The 22,196-nt window shown below is 47.3% G+C and overlaps 1 long non-coding RNA gene across 2 annotated transcripts in view; it reads right to left on the bottom strand.

The window, feature by feature from the left end:
- LOC125752717 (uncharacterized) overlaps positions 1-21,897 on the bottom strand; it is an 83,795-nt gene extending 61,898 nt beyond the window's left edge. The window contains exons 1-2 of one of the 2 annotated variants that reach the window (XR_007402853.1): positions 21,632-21,897; positions 13,923-14,092 (exon numbers count right to left, since the gene is read on the bottom strand). This is a non-coding gene — a long non-coding RNA (uncharacterized LOC125752717). Of the gene's footprint in view, positions 1-13,922; positions 14,093-15,516; positions 15,709-21,631 lie in introns of those variants that run through there. The other variant, XR_007402852.1, reaches the window with a different exon arrangement.
- Positions 21,898-22,196: the final 299 nt, after the last annotated feature.

The raw sequence follows: 22,196 nt of genomic DNA, 5'->3' as shown, positions 1-22,196 counted from the left end.
TCTCCCTCTGCCCATGTCTCTGCCTCTCTGTCTGTCTGTCTCTCTCTCTCTCTGTCTCTCATGAATAAATAAATAAAATCTTTTTAAAAAAATAAATAAATAAGCACATTTAAATGTAGCTAGCCACTACCATATTGGACAGCATAAATACAGAATACGTTTTCCATCAACTCAGAAAGTTCTACTGGATAGCATTGTTTGTACTGCTATAAATGGCCCAAATACAATAAATATGAGTCAGATGAGTTAACAATAGTCAAGATATGGGAGCAGCCTAAGTGTCCATCAATTGATGAATGGATAAAGATGTGAGATACACACACACACACACACACACACACACCACACATACACACTGGAATATTATTCAGCCATAAAAAAAGAATGAAATATTACCATTTGCAATGACATGGATGGAGCTAGAGACTATAATACTAGGTAAAACAAGTCAGAGAAAGACAAATACCATATGATTTCAGTCCTGTAGAATTTAAGAGATAAAACAAATGGGGATCCCTGGGTGGCGCAGCGGTTTGGCGCCTGCCTTTGGCCCGGGGCGCGATCCTGGAGACCCGGGATCGAATCCCACATCAGGCTCCCGGTGCATGGAGCCTGCTTCTCCCTCTGCCTGTGTCTCTGCCTCTCTCTCTCTCTCTCTGTGACTATCATAAATAAATAAAAATTAAAAAAAAAATGGGCAAAGTGGAAAAAGAGAGAGAGGTAAACCAAGAAACAGACGCTTAACTACAGAGAGCAAACTGATGGTTACCAAAGGGGAGGCAGGTGGGATGGGTTAAATAGAGGATGACGGGACGCCTGGATGGCCTAGCGGTTGAGCGTCTGCCTTTGGCTCAGGGCATGATATTGGAGTCCCGGGATTGAGTCCCACATTGGGCTCCCTGCCTGCTAATCCTTCTGCCTATGTCTCTGCCTCTCTCACTGTGTCTCTCATTAATAAATAAATAAAATGTTTTTAAAAATAGAGGACGGGGATGAAGGAGTGCACTTGTCATGATGAGCACCAGGTGATGCATTGAAGTGTTGAGTCACTATACTGTACACCTGAAACTAATATAACGCTGTATGTTAACTAACTGGAATTAAAACAAAAACTCAAAAAAAAAAAAAAAGACTAGTTCATCAAAATATAAACTCTGACACCATAGGCATATAACGAGGTCCCTGCCTTCAAGGAGACAGACATGTAAATAGTAAAATAGAGTAGTCCCTAATGCACGGATGCACAAAAATTATGCAAAGGAGCAATTAACAATATATAATAGATCAAAAAAGCTTCAGCAGAAAACACGATATTTGTACCAATTCATATAGAAAAGAAAAATTTGAACAGGGGATGGAGCAAGAGCAGAGAATCAGCAAGCCAAAGGAATAGCCATGTGTGCAGGCACAGGAAAGCATCCCAAAAGGTCATGATATTGGGTGGACAGCTCACAGCTTAGTGAGGCTAGAATGTGCAACCTTTGTGGAGAAGGGGCGCCTAACAGTTCAGTGGAGAAGCTTGAACCCTTGGAGACCACGTGAGGGAGCTCAGGACTGTCTTTGGGGACAAGAGGGAATTGTATCCCTTTTCGAGTAAAAAGGCCATGTGGCTGGCTGGATCTATGTTCTGAAAAGTTCATTCTGGCCCATGCACAGGATGGAGCTGGGACCATGCAGAGACCCAGAAGGAGACTATGAACATAAAGCAGGAGGGAGAGGACCGGGCTGAGCTGGGGCAGAGGAGGTGAGGCTGGAACGGAAGCAAGGGATGTGAAACTTGTTTATTCAAAATGGATGAATATTTATTTTAAAAAGACTCCTTTTTTTTTTGAAAATATAGCAAGTGTGAGACGTGTGATCATCCTGACATCCCGATAACATATGTTACAAGAGAAGGTGTTGCTGCAATTTTTATGATGGGCTCTCATGAAAGCTCACAAAACCACTCCAAAGTGCTGAGCGTGCAGCCAGCCTGAGAAAGTCCACCCCCATGGCTGAGCTCATGCCCCCACATGCCAACTGCAGTGTGGGTTCCTCAGGACGAGGGCAGGTGCCTGCCACAGCAGGGGAACAGAACAGGGAGCAAAGGTGGCTGGATGGGAAGAGGGATGGGCCTGGCCGTCATAGACCATGCACAAAGCCCTGGCAAGAGTCCAGGATGTGGAATCACACGGACCACACTCTAGGGCCCTGCTCAGCGACTAACCAGAGCTGGACTTTAAGCAAGCCGCAGAACACTCTGAACCCTAATTTTCTCACCTGTAAAATGGGAGCAAGACTACACCCCTTGTAAGTTTTCATGAATATGACTAGGGCCCAGGGAGGGCCCTAAATGTGTTAATCCCTAGCCTTCTCCCAAACACACTGTCTCTAGGTAGCCAATCCCCCAAAGCTCTAGTGAGAAGAGCTCAGATCCAGTATACAGCCTAAAGTCTTTTCAACTCCTCTGTTACATTTTTCTTTCTTTTTTAAAAATTTTTAGAAAGAGAGAGAGAGAGAGCAGAGGGTGGGGCAGAGGGAGAAGGAGAGAAAGAATCGTTTAGCAGATGCCCCGCTGACCGCAGAGCCTGCTGGGGGGCTTGACCCAAGACTCTGAGATCATGACCCAAGTGGAAATCAAGAGTCAGTCACTCAACCAACTTCTGTCACATTTTCCCCATCCTTGATGAAATCTAAGTACCCTTGTAAGCTTTCAAGGGGCTTTTGTGGGGACTGCAGAGCCTGGGCAAAGAAGGCAAATGGACCTGAGCTGTCCAGAGCTACCAGTGCCCTGGGGAGGATGCAGTCCCCACTGAAGGCCTGAGCCCAGGAGGTCCCAGGGAAGGAGCGAGGTGAGCTAGAATGGGTGGCCCCAGGCCCTGGCTGAGGAACAGAACTGGTGTCCCAGTCTACCCTCCTCCACAAGGCAGGCCAGAGGGACAGGGAAGGAAACTGAGGCTGATGCTGATCCATCTCATAATACCAAGAAAACAGACCAGAACACCGGCATTATGCATGTCCAAAGCTGAAAGTGCACATAAGAGCATAAACAGACAATTGCATGAATTTTCTAGATCCACTGGTTTACATTACAGCTATCTCACCCTCGAGAGGTAGCCCCTACCGGGATCCCTCTCTTATTACCACCCAGATAGTGACCATATGGAGAACAGCATCTCTAAACACCTTGTTGCCAAGAGTGAATTCTTAGATTTCTTCATTCCTCAAAGTACAAAGCAAGTCCTTGGACCTGCGTTTGCATTTCTGGTTTTCTATATGAACACCCATTGTTTCTTCAGGAAACTGACACTCTTTAGATATCATCTGTCCCCTCCTCACGGTAGAATATTTTTTCTTAATAGGTCTCTTTGGAAGAGCTGGGCCAGGATATACCATCACAACTCCAAGTGCAGTCAGTACATACATAGCTAGAACAACTGAGGGGTGTCTATTCTGGAAAACCTTGAAGAGCACAACTAGAACAAAAGGAATATTGGGAACTTCTCACGCTAGTCGTCTAAACCACCTAAACTGAATTTTCCAAACTGTGTTCATATCTTCCCTAACTTAATAGGGTCCTGTGGGATTTTTATTGAGAAGAATAAAAATGTCTGTCACTTATCTTTTAAGAAATTTCTATATGGTTCCTTTTCCTATAACTAATCCTCACAATGATCCTGGGTGTAGGTTGTTATGGAAACTGCAATTCCCCCCAAATTCCCATGTTGAAGCCCTAACCTCTTGTAATCAGAATGTGGCAGCATTTGGAGGCAGGGTCTTTAAAGAAGTGATTAAGTTAAAATGAGGGCTTTAGGGTGGGCCTTGTCCCGTCTGACTAGCGTCTTTATCAGAAAAGATTACAACACGTAGAGAGATACCAGAGATGAGTGTGCATGGAGGGACAATTGTGTGAAGAGGCAGTAAGATGGTGCCCATCTTCAGGCCAAGGGGAGGCCTCAGAGGAAACCAACCCCGCCAGCACCTTGATCTTGACTCCTACCCTCCAGAGTTGTGAGAAAAGAAATTTCTGTTGTTGCAGCCACCCCACATGTGAAATTTTGTCTGACCGCTAATGACAACTAGTACATAGGTATATTATAAAAATCACAATTTTTTCAGATGAGAAAATGGCCTGAGTTTATACAGCTAATTCTAGCATTGGAACATGGGCTTGCTGTGGAAACTCACGCTTTAACACTACCATACATGGTTTCCTCTTTTGAGAAGCAAGTTCAGTTTTAAGCATATCTATGAAATTGTCATTTTTTAAACTAAATTTGCATGAAGACACTATCTCTGAAGTGAGTTCCAGTATCTTATCTCCAAATGGTTACCTAACCCCCACTCAAAATCAGTGCTTTCTTCCAAACACAATAAACACCAGCTATACCACAAACTCTACTGCGGCTCTAGCTACAGTTTACTAAATTTGTTTCCTGTGACCAAAATAAGGAAATAAAGAAAGGTAAGAAGGCTTAGAGCCCTGATATCTATCATTCTCAATCTACTACATGAACACTGATAACTTTTTTCACTTCATCCAAACAGAATCTAGGAATCATGTGTGGGAATGCATGGGAAGAGAGTGGGATGTTGGTGGAAAGAACATAAAGTTGTATCAGGTCAAATCAGGATAGAGAATCTCTAAGCAGAGATTCTGGGTTTAATGTTGTAGCTTGGGGGGTTCAAAAGGGCTCTAACAATTTGTCCAAAACATGGACCAGAGGTGGCCTCTACTAAGTGAAGTTGAAATGCCAAGTAGACTCTACTCGTAACCTACAGAGGAAGATAGGCAAAGGTATAGGAAGATTGGAATGAGGGAGTCCTTGTCCCATGAGACCTACTCATCCATCCAAGAAAGGTCCAGGGCACACACCTTCACCACAACTGTGACAGATTTGTGAGGGGTCCCAGAAAACTTGAAGACTCCTGTGGTGGCTCCTCTCTGTAGGTCATATCCTACCATGGACAGTGCAGCCATGGAACTGGGACCTCTAGATGTAATGGGGATAATTGGATCCCAGGGTGGCAGGGGCCGAGTGGCAGCACTTCACCACCAAAGGCGAGGTGGCTGTGATTATCTTCATGAACATCACAGCCAAAGCAGGAATGGGAATAGTCTGCCTTGCAGAGACCTATGGCATTAGCCAATTGATCATGACATCCTAAGAAGAGAAATAAATTAACCAGCTACTAAATTCTTACTTTATCTGTATACATGGGAGATTTCTAAGCTAAATGAACAGAAAACTGGCTCGAGTCATGAAAATTGGAGAATCCCAGTCCTTCAATCAATTCCCAGACTTGAGCCAGTTTGTAGACCCCTTGATGGGAGAGGAGGCCAGTTCCCTGGAGGAAGGACCCTGCTACACCACCAAAAATGTAGGCATTTCTACCCAGCCTTCCCAGAGAGACCCTTAGCTTTTACGGGGTCACTGTGCAATGCAAGAAAGGAAGTAATCAGACTTTTCAGGGATTGCTAGACTGACTGAATTGACACAAATTCCAAGAGACCCAAAGGTCACCATGGTCCTCCTGCCAGAGTAGGAGCTTACGGAAATCAGGCGATTGATCACTAGAGCCTTTGCTCATGGCTGGCTTCCCAAACCCATCCTGTGGTTATGCATCTGGGATGCAGAACCCCCAAATGTCAATTTCAAATGTTTCCTCCAACTGACTATACATTAGTGCAAATTTTGTTCACTTGCATAAAATCATCTGAGGCTCTTTCTGTCCTTCCTTTTTCAAATTACAAAGAACCTGTCCTTTCAAAAGTTGTTTTTTTTTTTTAAGATTTTGTTTGCTTATTCATGAGAGACACAGAGATACAGGCAGAGAGAGAAACAGGCTTCCTGTGGCAAGCCCAGTGCTCAATCCCAGGACCCGGGGATCATGACCTGAGCCAAAGGCAAACGCTCAACCACTGAGCCACCCAGGTGCCTCCCAAAAGTTTTAAAACCCGAGGCTAGACAAAACCAGACCACGCAGAGTAGTTTTTCAGTGGTCATGAAAACAAAGGCTTATTGATGCAATTTGGTGAATTCTTTTAGAGAAAGTCTCTGCTCTAAACCAACACTGAGAGAGGAAATCCACCATTCTCCAGGTCTAAGAAGTACATTAATTCATTGGGCAATTGTGGCTCTTTTAGGCACTTCCAGGTATATTAGAAGTCTGCAAAGCACCAGACAAAAATTACCCATTTCCCTCCATTGCAGAGTGCCACCAGGTATCCTCCTCTCTGAAGTCTTCCTCATTGGAGAAGAGCAGGACTATCCACCCATGTCTCCATCTTTTGTGCTCAAGAGTATCTGCACTGACCGCCACCATCCAAGGCTCATCCACATGTCCAAGTGGTGATATTGTTTGCCATTAGTCATGACCCAACCCCCAACATCTCCTGCAGGTTTGGTATGGAAGGCCATGGGGCAAACCCTTACATTTTGCCTCTGTGACCCTCTTCCTAGGAGGGGTGTATCGGCCCTACTGTGCCCCACCAGAGAGCACCCTTCAGCAAGGCCAAGTGCTAGGGCATCCAGTAGGCAGAAGGTAGAGTTCAGGTTGAGATGCTGGCATGCCAGACAACTTACTTAGAGAATCAAGCCCATGGGACAACTGCAGAGACTCAGCCACTGGACATGAAATACAAGAGGACCTGAGTCACAGACAATAAAGGCCAAATTCTCTCATTCACATATTCACTCAGCAAACACTTCCTGAGCACTTCTCTACCCCAGGGTCATTTGAGGACCCAGACAGTCAGTGCATTTATTCCTTAGCTTCCAGGCTCTTTCATCCTATAGGGGAGACAAATGACTAGAAAATAAAACTATAGAGTAAAACTTCAAAAGGTTCCCCATCCTCAATGTTAAAGTGTTAACATATATTCATTGAAAAAAATTTGGTGACCCAACCTACAAACAAAACAGAAACTCCTAGAAGCACACTTTGCATGCTGCACAGCTGCATATCTGGAATCATGTGCACAGCAGCATTTCCAGGTGACAGGAGCCACAGGGACGAGCAGGTGAGCCTTAGGGCTGCTGCGGGAGAGGCTGCACACTGCAGGGAGAGACATACCCCAAGCAGGTGAACAAGAATGTGGACACAGGACTAGGCTCCCAGAGCCACTCTAGGGTTCCCTCCATGCCCTGCTCCCAGGTCTGGATGGTGCCCTGAAGGAGCAGAACTCATCTGCAAGTGGGCTCAGGGCCCCGCAGGAGCCAGAAGACGAGACAGGGACTTGGAGCCCCACAAGCCCCAACTCATGTGCCATGTTTGGAGCCCCGGGTCTGCCCGGACAGCAGCAGGGGAGGCGGTGATGGAGGATGCAGTGCTCAGGGTAAAGTAGTAGGAAATACCCACAGACAGAAGCGGGAGAGCTCAGGGTCCACGATGAGTCAGCGGCACAGCAGCATCTTGCAAAGCCCTTTCCTCCAGGGACAGACAGGAGTTCACACCATGTGCCAGGGCATGTCCCCCAGGACTCTTGGCTGGCAACCCCTAGGGAGAGGGACTGCCCATCTGTGAGCAAGCAGCCTCCGTGCAAGGCCTTGGGGGGTGTCCACAGCAGTGTGGGCCAACTCGGCTGTCCTTCCCCAGCAGAGGGAGTGAAAGCCAGCTGGAACCAAAGAGAGATGGTGGCCTGGGCTTTGAGCATGGCCTCTGGATTCGATTCTGCTTTACTCACCCTCTTTTAGCTGGAGTACAAGCCCTCTACCCTCAATTTCCTTTCCAAGAAAATGGAGGTAATCAGACTTTTCTCCAGGATTTGAGGAGAATGAAGTGAGAGCACATATTAAAAATGCCCAGTCCAGGGCTCATCTAATAGTAGCGCCCATGGCGACGTACAGAGCAGTGTGCGCAGGGCAGACTTGAAGCCTGTACGCCTCTTGTCATTCAATCCTGGCAACAACTTCAGGAGATAGATGCGACCATTATCCTCATTTTGTATGTTTGGAAACTAAAGCACAGAGAGGTTAAGCATAACCTCCTGGAGGGATGCCCAAGGTCACCAGACTAGAAGGCAAGTCAAGCTGGAAGCTGAACCAGGCCATCTGAGTCCGGTACCTGTGGCCACCACCACTGGTAGACACGGCTCACTAAGCACCAGAAGTGGTGGCCTTGCCATTTTGCTGACCTTGCAAACTTATTGTGAGAATTAGAAATGAAACAGGGGAAGTTCCTAGAACGGTGCCTGGCCCACGTTGTCAGTATTCGATAAACAGTGATTAATGATTAGCATTACTGTCGCTAGTATTACCACTGGAAGGTGTGCATATATATTCCCCTATAAAATCCCCACAGCAGTTATCTCTTGCCACAATAATGCTGTGTAACCAATACCCACAAAACTTCAGTGGCATGCAGCGACAAATGTCTAGTGTGTCCTCTGTGAGATGCAGGGATTTGGGCTGAGCTCACACAACCGGGGTTGGCCAGCTCACCACTGATCCAGGATGGCCTCGGTGGGAACTCCGCTCTGCTCTGCTTGTCTGTCATCCCTTAGCTGACTCGCCCAGGCATATTCTCGCCGTGATGACGGAGGGCAAGAGCAGCTGGCCCAGCTGAGCGGGGGCTTTTAAAGCCCCTGTCTACATCCCGTTTGCTAACTTCCCATGGGCTAAAGCAAGTCACAGGGCCAAGCCAGAGCCAGGTGGGAGGGTTCTCTACAGTTGCAGGAATAGGATGTGGGTAGGGAAGGGTAAAACAATCTATCACAATTCCAACCCCGGTAGCTGCCACCAGCACAATTACCAGAACACTCCACCCTCCTGCCACGGTAAAACTCCCTCGGTCCCTTTTATCTTATGGTTCCTGAACTCCTTGCCCTTGGTCAGCACCATTATTCTCTCTGAAGCTGGCTTGTTTTATCTCCATATGCCAGACACCATGGTAGGGATGAGAACACACCTGTAAGACAAACAAGGTCTCTACTCTGATGGAATTAATGCTTCAGTGGAGGAAACATGCAAAAAAAAAAAAAATCATATAATTTCAGATAATGAAAAATTCTACAAAAAACAGAGAACCAGAATTACTGGATGCAGAGAGCTTGAGAGTGGTCTCAGAGGACAGTGACCTTTGAGATTCATGTCTGTATCCTCAGCCCTAAACCCAAAGCCTAATACAGAATAGGCTTCAATAAATGTTCAAAGGAGGATGGATGGATGGATGGATGGATGGATGGATGGATGGATGGATGGACACAGACCTGAAGGGCACTTCTTGCCATTGCCTCTCCACCATCTTTGCTCTCTATAGCCCCCTGGAGCCAGGAAAGGTCCCAGAGAGGAGATCCCATTCACTCTCCGCATCTGAATAGCCAGCCCTGAGACTTCAACTGTTTTCTCCACAGACGCGGAAGCCGGGCATCTCAGCTCTAATGCTGCCCACTGACCCTTTGGAGAAGTCCAGAGCCACTTCTCACCCTTCTGTGTATGCTTTGGCGTTGGGTTACACAAGGGACGTGGAGAAGCATGCACATTGCCAGCTCTGATCCCACTCCCACTGGATTTCTCAGAGCCACGGCAGCAGGTTCACTGCCCCGATATTACAGCTTCTCACCAAAGTATACTGGGTGTTTTCACGTATATATCTATTCTTCACAATAACTCACTGATGTTGGTTTTATGGCTTAACTTCACTGAGAAGTGATGGTGGAATGGAAAGAGGACAGTTCCTTTGAGTCCAGCAGATGTGGACTTAAATCCACATCCCAACCACATCTTAGCCCCGTAAACAGACATGCTGACGCAGAGCTGAGTGTGACAGCGACAATCCAAATCCTAGAAACCAGCAGACTCAGTGGCGTCTAAAGCGTTTGGAAACATGTTCCAGCAGAGTGGATCTATTGAAAGTTCAGATGTTGGTGGCTAATACTTTTCTTTTTTAAAGTCCTTACAGAATTGACTGACAAAGTCCATTGAAAACTGAACAAAGTAAGAAAAATTGCCCAATCGTGTTGGACTACAAATAAAAAAAAGTATTTTAAATGACACCTTCTCCCTGACTCGGACATGGTGGCTTATCAAACAAAGGCTGCAGATGTGCACTCTGCTTGGCAGGAGGGGCAGGTGTCTTGTGGGGTCCTCTTCACCCAGGTCTCTTTCATAGGTGGTGAAATGCAAGGCAGACATGAAGTCGGAGGGAACAGGGGGAAGGAAGGGTCTTTGAGCCATTCTCTGGTGCAATTTGTACCATGGAAATTTAGTTTTGATTTTTTCCATATGAATCATGAAAAACATGAAACATGCAGGGGGTTTATCATAATTCGCGATGAGATAAATACTGTGCTCATGCAATAAAAAAAAAATGGAAAATATGTGTTTAGTCCAAAAACTTCAATGAAAAAAAACTAACATAAGGAAATGATTTCCTAAAGAGCCTTTCAGTCTGAGACGAGAGATGGACCCAGCCATCTGAAGGATAGATCAGTTCATCACTTCAGACACGTCCCTTGACTAGGACAGGGTTAAGCCGTGAGTTTTCTAAGCAGCGAGGTGAAATTCCGCAGAGCCCACGCACATGCTTGACTAGGCCATGCAACTGAACACTTGCTCAAACCATGTCCCACAGGCCCGACTATCCTGCTTCAAAATCAGTAGCTGTGCCACCGTGGGCAGTCACTGAGTGTCTCTGAGCTTCAGTTTTCCTATTACCATGTCACTAACTACTTCCCGTGGTAGGTGAGAAGAGCAGAGGAAACAATAGAGCTGGCTAGATAAACCACCTAATTTACAGATGTTAGCTATGACCGCTTTTGTCAAGTGCGAAGCAGACACGAAGTATTTCCAGGGCCGATCATGAGCTCAGCAATGTGCTAGACACTAAGAAAAGAAATGCAAGAAAAAGCAGAAGATGTGGTCCCTGCCTCCAAGGAGCTCATAAGCAAGTTTTCAGGCATAAACAGGAAGCAAAGAGGGATTCCTGTAAGATACAAATAAGCAAACTAGTATTTTATGGAACAAGTTACAAATGGCTAAAAGAGTCTGCTAGTCAGGCTCGTGCATGCAGATAGAAGAAAACACAGTGGGAAGGAAGGTAGGTACCCTGTGGGATAGGAGCAAGGCTGGGAAGACTCACAGCTCAGATGTCAGTTTGGCAAAGACAATGGGAACTAATTTAAGATCTGGTCATCCCCCCATCACTACACGCTTCCCAAATGTGGCCATGGCCCAGCCAGGCCAAAAAGGAAGACGGGGGGGGGGGGGGGGCGGTGCGGGGGGAGCCTAGTGTCTCCAGGCTGGCAACGGAAGAGGCATCTCTCTGGACCCAGATTCCTTATCTGCAACAGAAGCCACCAATGGCCCTTGCCAGCCCCACTCCCACCACACCTCCATTGGGAGGAGCTTTGAGAGAGGTCATGCAGGGACCAAGGACCATCTCCAGAGAGGCCAGCTGGCCTGACGGTAGAGACAGACAGAATGGGGTAGAAAGGAGACGAGGAAAGAATGCACTGAACACCTGCCATATGCCAAGCACTGTGTCATGCACTTGTCACCCATTATCTTACTTAATTCTCTCAACTGGAGCTGAAATAATACTCCCATTTTACAAAAAAGAAAACTGACCTTTTAGCAGTTGAGAGATTTGCCCAAGATCCTATACCTTGTAAGTAGAGGAAAGATTTGAACCCAAGGCCTTCAGACACCAAAGCTCACACTCTGCATCGCAGAGCTGGAACAGGATCCCAAGTGGGGCAGACACTGCTGGGAGGCCCGTGATAAGCAGCTTCCTCTGCTGTCTCCTCTCCTTGGCTAGAAAGGGGAGAGGCCTGGGTTGGAGACATTTGCAGAATGTCTTGGAAAGGTCTTTGGAAAGGTCCTTGGAAAGGTCCTTGGAAAGGTCTTGGGCACTAGGAGAGCCTCAGGGCAGCAGCTTAAAGGTGACTCACAGTTCCCCAAGACAGAGAGGGGAGCATCCAGGGATCCAACACAGGGGCTCGGCAGGGAACGGCTGGAACTAGGGTTACACTCTGTCCAGGACTAAAGATGGGGCATCCAACAGGTGCTCCCTGCCCTGCCCAGGGAGACAGAACAGGTAAGGCAAGGGGCTGGTCTCAGGAACCACCAAGGTGAAGCACAGCCAGGAGCCTGGGTCCGAAAGTTAGGAAAGGCATCCCCTAGGAGGGTACTCAGCCAGATAAGAAGTGGGAAGAGAACACGCAGACTCATGAGCTGCAGAACGCAGGAGCGGCACACACAGGCTCCGCTTCTCAACCTTGGCCCATCACGGGTAGATGCGTGTGCAGCAAACTGCAGGATAAATGTGCCCCATCTCCTTGCAAGATCAAAGCAAAGTAGTTTCCAACAATACTTTTACATTAGCAAATGGAATTGAATTCGACACTCACATGGATTTTTAGAATGAAACATGAGGCTTCAAAGAAATTTTATACTTGAGGCAACCACTGGGGCTGCCCCCCAAAACCTCCCAGCCATTAGGCTTTGCAATTGGGAGTTTCTGAAAGGGAATCAAAGGAGGTAAAGAGGTAACAATGCAGAGGAAGGACAGCAAGGCCTGCTCAGGGGAGGGCTGGAGCCTGCCTGAAATTAGATACCCAAAGGTAAGGAGGGAATGGACAGGAATCCCAACAGGTGAGCCCTGTGTCAGCTGCTGTGGGTCCATTGATACAAATGTGGAAAGGTGCCAGCCAGGTAAAAGACATCCCCTGCCCACCTTGGGTCTGCATATCAAAAGAAACTGTCAAATTGAGGGGGTGTGTAAACTGCAAAGGACTCCAAAATAGAAGGAATTATCATCTTTACTATGTAGCACTAACCTGGGCAGCACTGCCCTCTCCTGGTTGGTCCCCCCCTCCCTGGCCTCGCATCCCTCCTCTGTAGCTCTACCCAGCTCCAAGCTGATACCCCACCCCAAACACTGCCCCAGGTGTTCTCTCCCTGGTCTCCTAATCCATGCATTGCAGGTGTGAGCTTTGCCAATATTCATTCCCATTGGCCACCGTTTCTTGGACCCTCAGTCCACACGTGGGGTTCTGGCTGAATCACTTCCACTGCTAGGCCACCCTTGGGGGAGATGGGTCCACAGCAAGGAAGGGAGTCCAGTAACACACCCAGGGGGACCTATTACGTGTTGAATTGTGTCCTCCAGCCCCCACCAAAATTTGTGTATTGAAGTCCAAATCCCCATATTTTCTAAATGTGATCTTATTTAAAGATCACATGTAATTGCTTAAGGTAAGGTCACACCAGAGCAGGGTAGCCCCCTCATGCAGTATGACTGGTGTCCTCGTAGAAAGGCGACGTGAACATGAAGACTGAGCAGGGTGCTTCTTCTTCAAACCATGGAGTGCAAAGAATGCCAGTGAACCAGCAGAAGTACCAGCATGGAACAGAAAGAACCCAGCCCGCTGACACCCTGAGCTTGGACTTCCAGCCTCCAGAACTGTGAGGTGACAAATTTCTGTGGTTGGAACCCCCCAGCATGTGGCCTTTGTCACAGCAGCCCTACAAACCACTGCAGGGCCCAGCTCTATCCGGGACTGCAGAGGGCTTGTGAGAGCTGCATGCCTGAGCCAGGTGGTAAGGAAAGAGAGAGTTCCAGATCGAGAAGGAGGGGCATGAACATTGTTTAGGGTGGAGGAAAGAAAGCGAGCAGCAGCATGAAGATTTTCCCACTTAGGAAGCAGGAGTTGGTGGTCTCCCCGGACTGTGGTGAGACCTAGGACTGGAAAGGGCCTCGGAGATGTAGACAAATCTCTGGTCTTACAAATAGGAAAACCCAAGGCATGGGGGCGGAAGCCACTGGGGTCACCCGGGAGTCAGAGTCCAGCCGGAACTAGACGCCAGGCCTCCAGATCACCCACTGAGGGCACTGATTTCTGCTTGCAGCACAGCTGATGGGAAACGGGCTCTGTGTAAGAGCAGATTTCTCTTTATAACAAGACTTTTTTAAGAAATAAATAAGTAGAACTCACTTACCTGTGGCTTTTGCTGGATGATACAAAGTATTTTGTGATCCAGTGTAAAGCTGTCTGTGTCAGATGGGAACAGAAGCTGGAGGCCCACGTGGCCCGGGGATGCTGTCACCTGAGGACAGGGAGCTTCATCTGTCAGTGTCCTCACCTTCCTGAGGACCACTCTGTCCCAGCCTGGATGAGGAAGAGGAGGAAATAGCATCCAGGGCTTCCATCCGCTCACCTGATGACTTAAATGCACTCGTTCATCTGCTCAGATTCAGGCTTAGTGATTCATCCTTCCCTGAAATGGTCTGGACTCTTAACTGGATTTAAGGAGAAATTTCACGGTAGAAATCCTGGAGGAGGATGGATGGGGAGGCTCCGAATCCCATCATGGGTTCACCAGGCTCCCTCACTGGGAGGCTATGATCCACGCCAGGTACAGTGGGGTCCAGCCAGCCAGGGGTGTCTTGTCCCAACCAGAGGAGCTGGTTGGAAGAGTTGGGAGTCTACCCATACTATTCTCACCTCATTGTCTCTTCTCACTGTCTGTGAGATCTCAGACAAGCCCCAACCTCTCCGGGCCTCTGTTATACTATGGAATACAGCTTAGCTCCCTTGCCTGGATGGAGGCAGAGTGCTGGTCAGATGAACTTGACATTTCTCCCCACTCTTAAGTGCTGAGCTAATTTATAAATGCAAACATTAGCATTAAAGCATTCGCATTAAAGATCCGAATGGGCTTCAGTTGGGAACCACTGAAGGAAGCTCCTCTGATTTCTTTCCTCTCCTCTGTGAGCTCCCCTTCCTCCATTCTTTTGCTTCAAAGTTAACCCCTCCTCCATGAAGGGGGAGAGGACAGTAGCAGAGTGCACATGCCCCCTGCTCTGTCCCCCGTCCCTGGCTCTGTATTATCCCTTTATGCCCTGTACATCACTTCATTTAATTCTCCAAATCCTGGTTGAGCCCATTTCACATATTTGAAAACTGAGGCTCATAGAGATAAAACAACTTGAGGCCAGGGTCCTGATCTCCAAATATACCTATCCTCTTGCCCTAATGTGACACTGCACCACTGTAGCAAGCTGTACCTTGGATTCTCAAACCTATCGCCTTCTGCCTCCCAAGGGCCAGGTTGCAGCCCCATCCCCTCTCTCCCACACCAAGTCAATGTTAGCCTTCTCCCTAACTCTTGTGAACCAGCCTCCCCAACTTCTGCAACACACCATGTCCTGCCAGAAATCCAATTCAATGGCCTTTCTTCCAGCCAATACATTCGTACCACGCACAAATGTCCTGTCTTGGAGATACTGGAAATATCCTTTTATTTTTTTTCCTGTCCTGAGCACTCCTCCTGCACTTCTTTTAGGATGAGGAGCTGAGTGGGGAGTGGGTATGGACTTACAGGTTCTGGGCTCATCCCCAACCAGCTACTTCTAAATCTCACTATTTTTTTTTCTCCTAAAGCTTTCTCTGATTCTATCTCTTCCCTTCCTGAACCTCCCATATTTCCTCATAAACTACTGCCTTGTTGGAAATAACACCACCACACAAGCTATCCACCAGACATAGGGAAAGGCATAATTATTTCTGTGGATTCATCACAACATGCTTACAAGGGAAAATAAAAATCAGGTCATCTTGCTTTCTTAAGAACGCTGATCTGAATGCAAAATTCCGATGCCACAGAATCACACTGTTTATTCAGATAGATGCCAGGATAAAAAGCTTAACCCTTCCTGATTCAGGATAAATTCCTGTTGTTTAGAAAAGTGGCTTCTCCTCGGTGGTCTAGAATATCTAATGTTTTACAAAGAAAAAACTAATATCTTTGAGTAATAGAGGTTGGGGGGGCAGCTAAGCTTTAAATTTTGAACGTGATGTCACACAATAGTGTCATTTCTGGAATAGAGAACATTCTCTATTCCAAAGTGTTAAGAATGTTATCAGAGGGGGACTTGGGTGGCTCAGTGGTTGAGTATCGGCCTTTGGCTCAGGCATGAGCCCGGGGTCCTGGGATCGAGTCCTGCATCAGGCTGCCCACAGGGAGCCTACTTCTCCCTCTGCCTACGTCTCTGCCTCTTTCTGTGTGTCTCTCATGAATAAATAAATAAAATCTTTAAGGAAAAAAAAAAAGGATGTTATGAGACTGAGGTTCTGGATCTGGTGGCTCCAGACTGTAAAAATATGCTCTCTTTCCTCTCAAGTTTTCCTAAATGAAATAAGATTAAAAGCAAACAAATAACAACAACAAAAAACACCTGAGCCAGGAATCTTATTTGAATGTAGAATTTGTCCTAGCCAGAGTACAAACAGTTAACAAAGAAGAGAGAGAGATGCGGCAAGAGGGTGCTAATCCCATGTTGCCTATGAAAGGACAACCCAAAGTACCACATACAGAAAAATCAAGTCCAAATTAACAAAGGGAGCAATAAGTTCTAATGAAAGCCCACAGCCGTGACTATTACCTCTAATGCTATGGTTCTTAGGACAATCAGAGGGTATGAGCGTGTTGTCTAAAATCTCAAGAGCCCAGATCATTTCTTCGGCTTCTGTTCCGTGATTTCTAAGACGCAGGTAATAATGACATATCAGGGCTGTTGAAAGAAAAGGTTCGTCATTTTTTTTCATGCTTTTCTCAGGTGAGCTCAATAGGTCTTTCAAGACTTTTGTTCTTATTATCCACCTGATTGGGGGAGCAGAGCTATTTATTGAGGGCCCATCGAACACTCATCGCTCTACAACATACAGTATCCAGTAGGGTGCGGGCTGCAGCCCATGTGATATGTGGCATGAACCAGTTCAAGAGCATCACCCCTCCTCACCTCTGACTATTGCTGCCAGGACTTCTTTTTAATAGTGTGATCTTGTAAAAAGTCATGGTGTCTATGTTTCTACCTGACGGCAGAATCTGTTTTCAGCTCATCCACCAACAAGGAAGGGAGTCTTGCTACCAAAAGGCGTTCACAACGTCCCTCCTTCCTCCACGGAGTGGTGGAATTCAACACTGGGAGAGAAGAGGTGGGAAGCTAAGAACAGAAAGGGAACCATGCCTGCATTCACAAGGATAGCCGGCAGCCAGCATTTCTGTAGGGCGAGGAAGGGAGCTACCCTGCTCAGAGACACAGTGGGAATGGGTGCACTGAAGGAAATGCAGGTGCATAATGGAGCAGGTGCAGGCTCGGACACCAACACAGGTGTCCTGTGCAGGAAGATGCCCGCCACGCCACAGTAACCGGTGTGATATTCTCAGATGATGGGCAGAGGGGTCGGTCCTCCCATCGCTGGCCATACTAGTTACCAGTAACTCCTTTTATGGAGGTTCTCAGTCCTGGGGGCCTGTGCAATCACCTGTGAAACATGCTTGAGTGCAGCCCAGCCCTGCCTAACGAGGAACTCTGGAAATATTTATTTCACAAATATTAAATGCCATTACCCAGTCTTCTGACTCCACCCCCGATTCTTCCATAAATTTCCTGCCTTCATTCTCCCTCCATTCGAACTTGAAGAGACCTCCAGGTCCCCTTCATTTTCCTCATACCCTCCTTCTCCCTCCTCCTTTCTGGCACAGCCTGAAGTCTGTATTAGTCTGGGTTCTTCAGAGAAACAGAACCGGCAGGACATACAAAGAAATTTATTGTAAGGACTCGGTTCATGTGATTATAGATGCAGTCCCAAGATCTGCAGTCGGCAAAGTGGAGACTCAGGAGAGCCAGCGGTTTAAGCTCCAGCCCAAGGGCAGGAGACCCATGTCACAGCTCAAGCCCTCAGGGAGGCAATGTTCCCTCTTGGTCTGCCTTTCTGTTCTATTCAGGTCTTTGATTGGATGAAGCCCACATCGGGAGGGCCATCTGCTTTACTCAGTCTTCCAATTCAAATGTCAGCCTCATCCAGAGACCCCCTCACAGACACACCCAGAAGAGTGACCAAATCTCTGGGCAACCCCCTGGCCTGGTCAAATTGACACATGAGATTAACTAGCACAGACTCCGGGGTTGATCATTTGGACCATAGGGAGGGCTTCTGTGATTCCTGCTAAGATCCAACATCTTCTACATTTCTACACCCAAGTGGCTCAGTGCTCTTGGGGAAAAGTGCATACCTTGGACTCTGAACAACCACAGACTTGTCTCTCCATGGCCAGCTGAATCTTCATCACCTCCTCTCAACTCCTCACTTCCTCTAACCTCCTATTCAGTGATTTCACACATGTGCTGGCCCTCTCAACACCCCTACTTAGACCTTTCCCATGGCCTTGCCGCCTCATGCTTCCCTGACTGTAAATCCAAACACACCCACTCTTACCTGTCATGGTTTCATTTCTCTCAATTCCCCAAACTTCTCTACCCACTCTTTATTACTATCACTTTCTCTCTTTCCCCCTCCTCCTTCCTTCTCTCTCTCTCTCTTCCTCCTCTCTCTCCCTCCCTCTCTCTTCTTCCCCTCTTCTTCCCTCCTCTCTCCCTCTCTCTTCCCCTCCGTCTTGCTGCTTCCTTTCCCTCAAACTTCAAACAGCTTAATTCTCTCCCACCATGTGATGGTGAAATAATGCCTCCACCCAAAGATGTCTATGTCCTAGTCCCCAGAGCCCAGAATATGCTACCTTACACAGCAAAAGGGACTTCACATTGATTAAATCAAGAACCTCGAGGTGGGAAACTCTGCCTGGATTCCAGGGGGCCCCAGTGTATTCACAGGGGTCCTAACAAGAAGGCAAGAGGGCTGGAGTCAGAGGTGTGACTACAGAAGCAGAGGTCAGGGTGTTGCGAGGAGAGAACCATGAGCTAAGAAAAGTGCAGATGACCTCAAGAAGCCAGAAGGGCAAGGAAACAGATCTTCCCCCTGAAAGCTTCCAGAAGGAACAGAACCCTACTGATGCCCTTAGGACTTCTCATCTCTATCACTTCACAAGCATGTATCTATATTGTTCTAAACCCCTTAATCTGTAATAATTTGATACAGCAGCCATAGGCAACAAACATGCATATTAAAAATAATCTCCCTCAGTCTATATCCCTCCTTAGGCCACCAGCCAAAACTCTCCTTTCCTTCTTATCAAAAATTTTAAAATTAGTTTTCTGATCCCCTTCCTTAGACATCTTCAACCCCCATTTAGTCTTCAACCTACTGCTTCCCATCCCCTCCCTACTGACATGGGTTTTATAATTTATTGGTTAGAATAACTTATTGCCAATGCAGTGGGAACCCTCCAGGCTGAGAATGTTCGAGGAGTTGCTTGGAAGGGCAGGGGCTGCCTGCCATCTCCATACTCACATCCTGAAATCTACATCTCCAAGCCAGACCTCCCCCTGTAGCTTCAAACCACACATCCACAGCCAGTAGCACGATTCCACATAGGCACCCAAGAGAAGCCTCAAACTCAAATTGTCTGAAACAAAACTCAATGCCACTGCCTGCCCATGCTCTACCCTCCTCCCCTACCCCCAGAGCCTTGTGCTACTCTATCTCAGGTTGCAATGCAACATGGAGCATGTCACCAAGTTAGTGACCCAGGGTTCATCGTCGATTACATACCCCTCCTTCGGTTACCCGTATCCCACCAGTCTTGCCAGTCTTGCACCCTTACTATCTCTCGAATCCATACATTTTTCTTCATTCTCTGTGTTTGTTCTTTTATTTGAGGTGACCATGACTTCTCTCCTGTAATCACCTCTTCATCTATCCACCTGCTTCCACGTGAGCTGATCTGTTATTCCCACTGCAACCAGACAATTCAATCAGCAGTGGAAAATCTATTTTTCCCTACTTATTACCTCTCAGCAACTTCCTAGATGAGACAGAGTGTGATGCGTGGCTTACAAGGCTTTCAGTAATCTCATGCCTGCCCAGCCTCTCCTGCCCCATTTAACTTCAGACTCTGCCTCAAGCTTCATGCACCATCAACACTGCACATCCCCAGCTCTTCCTTGCTCCCGTGGCTTTTGCTCCTATTGACTCTGATCCTTCCAATCCTCTTCTTTCAGTTACTTGTCCTTCAAGATTCAATTCAAGCACCATCTCCTAAAGAAAAGTTTTTTTTTTTTTAAGATTTCATTTATTTATTCATGAGAGACACAGAGAGAGGTAGAGACATAGGCAGAGGGAGAAGCAGCTCCCTGCAGGGACCCAGATCTGGGACCCAATCCCAGGATCCCGGGATCATGACCTGAGCCAAAGACAGATGCTCAACCACTGAGCCACCCAGGTGCCCCTAAAGGAAAGTTTTCTAGACTCTCCCAGGCTGAGCGACATTCCCCTCATCCCGGCCCCCAGAACGTCCCTGCCAGCACTTGGCACAGGGCCCAATGCATCAGGGTGTGCTGAGTGAATAAATGAATACATAAACAGTCCATTACAGTTCATAGGTGGCACTACCGGAGGTGAGAAAGACGCTTTAGGAGCCTGGTGGAGGTGCCTCCCTCTCCTGGAGAGTCGGGGAAGGCTCTGTGAGATGGAAGCAGTGGATCTGAGCTTGGGAGTGACATAGAGGAAGGAGACGAATTATGTGCTAGGCAGATAAGCAGAGTCAGCTGCCTGGACATGTCACCTCTGCGGTCACACAGGGACCCTGCTTGCTTTAAGGGTCTCTACCACCACCAACTTGAAATTCTTCACTTTTGAACACCTGTGTCTTCCCCTCGCACCGGGCCCATCTGAGTTGTGACTACAGAAGCAGACGTCAGAGTGTTGCATCGTGCAGATAAGAGTGGCTTGTCCAAAAGGCATAGGAACATGAGAGTTGAAGGGGCTCCTCGGGATACCTGACAGCTCCAGTTCTGGCTGTGCCCCTCCAAGCCTGATATTTAACCACAGGAAGGGTGCATCTTGATCTATTTATAAGTGTGTAGGCGGGAAACACCAAATCCACATTCCCCAGCCTTTTTCTGCTCAACACTTAAACATGCTTATCATGGGGAAAATCAAATCCATACGATTTAGATTCATTTACACTTTGCTCATCAAAATGGCCCCATCCCCCTCCCCATAAGGATGAGCTCATGTCCAGGAAGGGCATCTTAGCTCTCGGGGAAGTTTTTGAGCTGAAAAGAAGGGGGGGGGTGGTATTTGAAAAAATCTGACTAAAGAAAACTGGATTTAAACCTCAAAAGGTCCGATTACGTTTTGCAACTCTACCAACCCCAGATCAAGGGAGGGGTTCAACTCATTCCCCCAGGTCACTCCGATATCCCTGCAGCAGACACAGCCCCCAAGGAAGGACACTTCCTTCCAAGGAGGCAGTGCCTTGATTGTGCATGAAGAACAAGAAATTTGGAGGAAATATCCATAGCTGCTTGAGAAAAAATAAGCCTCTTGCTCACACTGCTGCATTTAGAATCACAAATCTTTAGGACTGAAAGGGATAACTGAGATCATCCACAATAATAACTACCATCTGCGCAGCACTTTACACTTGATAAATCACTTTCTTATCTAATCTCTGCAGCTATTTTATAAGAGAGGTACTATTATCATCACCCTCAACTCTATAGCTTGGAAAATGAGGCTCAGAAAGGTGATGTGGATTTCCCAAGCTCACACAGCAAATACAATGGAGGGCCTCAGACCCATGCCCTCAACACCCCCCCACACACACACACACACACACAGGGTGTGTCACCAACCCCACTCACCACTTCTCAGGGTAAAACAAGGTCAGAATCATCTACACCCTCTCCAGGCTGGCCAGCACCCATCACATGCAGGGTGGGGTGACAGAGCCAGAACACCCACCTCCTGCCTGGCGTCCTTGCTGCTTCTCTGAGCACAGTTCTTCTTCCTTGATTAGAAGAAGTCAGGAAGGAAAGGAACTTATCTCTTCTCCTGAGGTTCAAAGAAATGATTTCATTGTTTCTGACATTGCAACACCCATCCCTTTGAAATAGTCACAAACACAGCGATTCACTTTAACATATGTTATCTTTCCAATTCTTGTAGCAACCTGGTAAAGTAGATATTCTGCAACCCATCTTCCCCCAAGAGGAAACAGAATCAGCAATGAGAATAAATACTAGCCTCCTATGACATAAATGGCAAATAGCTAACAGTGCCAGGACTTAAACCCAAGCTTTCTGGCACCAACCTGAAGATCTTTCCACTAAGCCACATTGATGGCATTTGGCTCCGATCCCACGAGGACAACCGGTAGCAAAAGATGGAGCTGATGGAGAGGCGGAGTGAGGAGAAGGGCTCTCTGCAAGGGCCTGCTAACAGAACAGATTACTATACAACCTGCCTATTTGGCCAGGATCATTAGAAACTGCAGGAAAATCATATGCATAAGGAGCAAGACAGACCA

This window comes from Canis lupus, chromosome 17, assembly GCF_003254725.2.
Source record: "Canis lupus dingo isolate Sandy chromosome 17, ASM325472v2, whole genome shotgun sequence".
NCBI classification, from domain to species: domain Eukaryota; kingdom Metazoa; phylum Chordata; class Mammalia; order Carnivora; family Canidae; genus Canis; species Canis lupus.
This window is presented reverse-complemented; position numbering and strand designations above follow the sequence as displayed.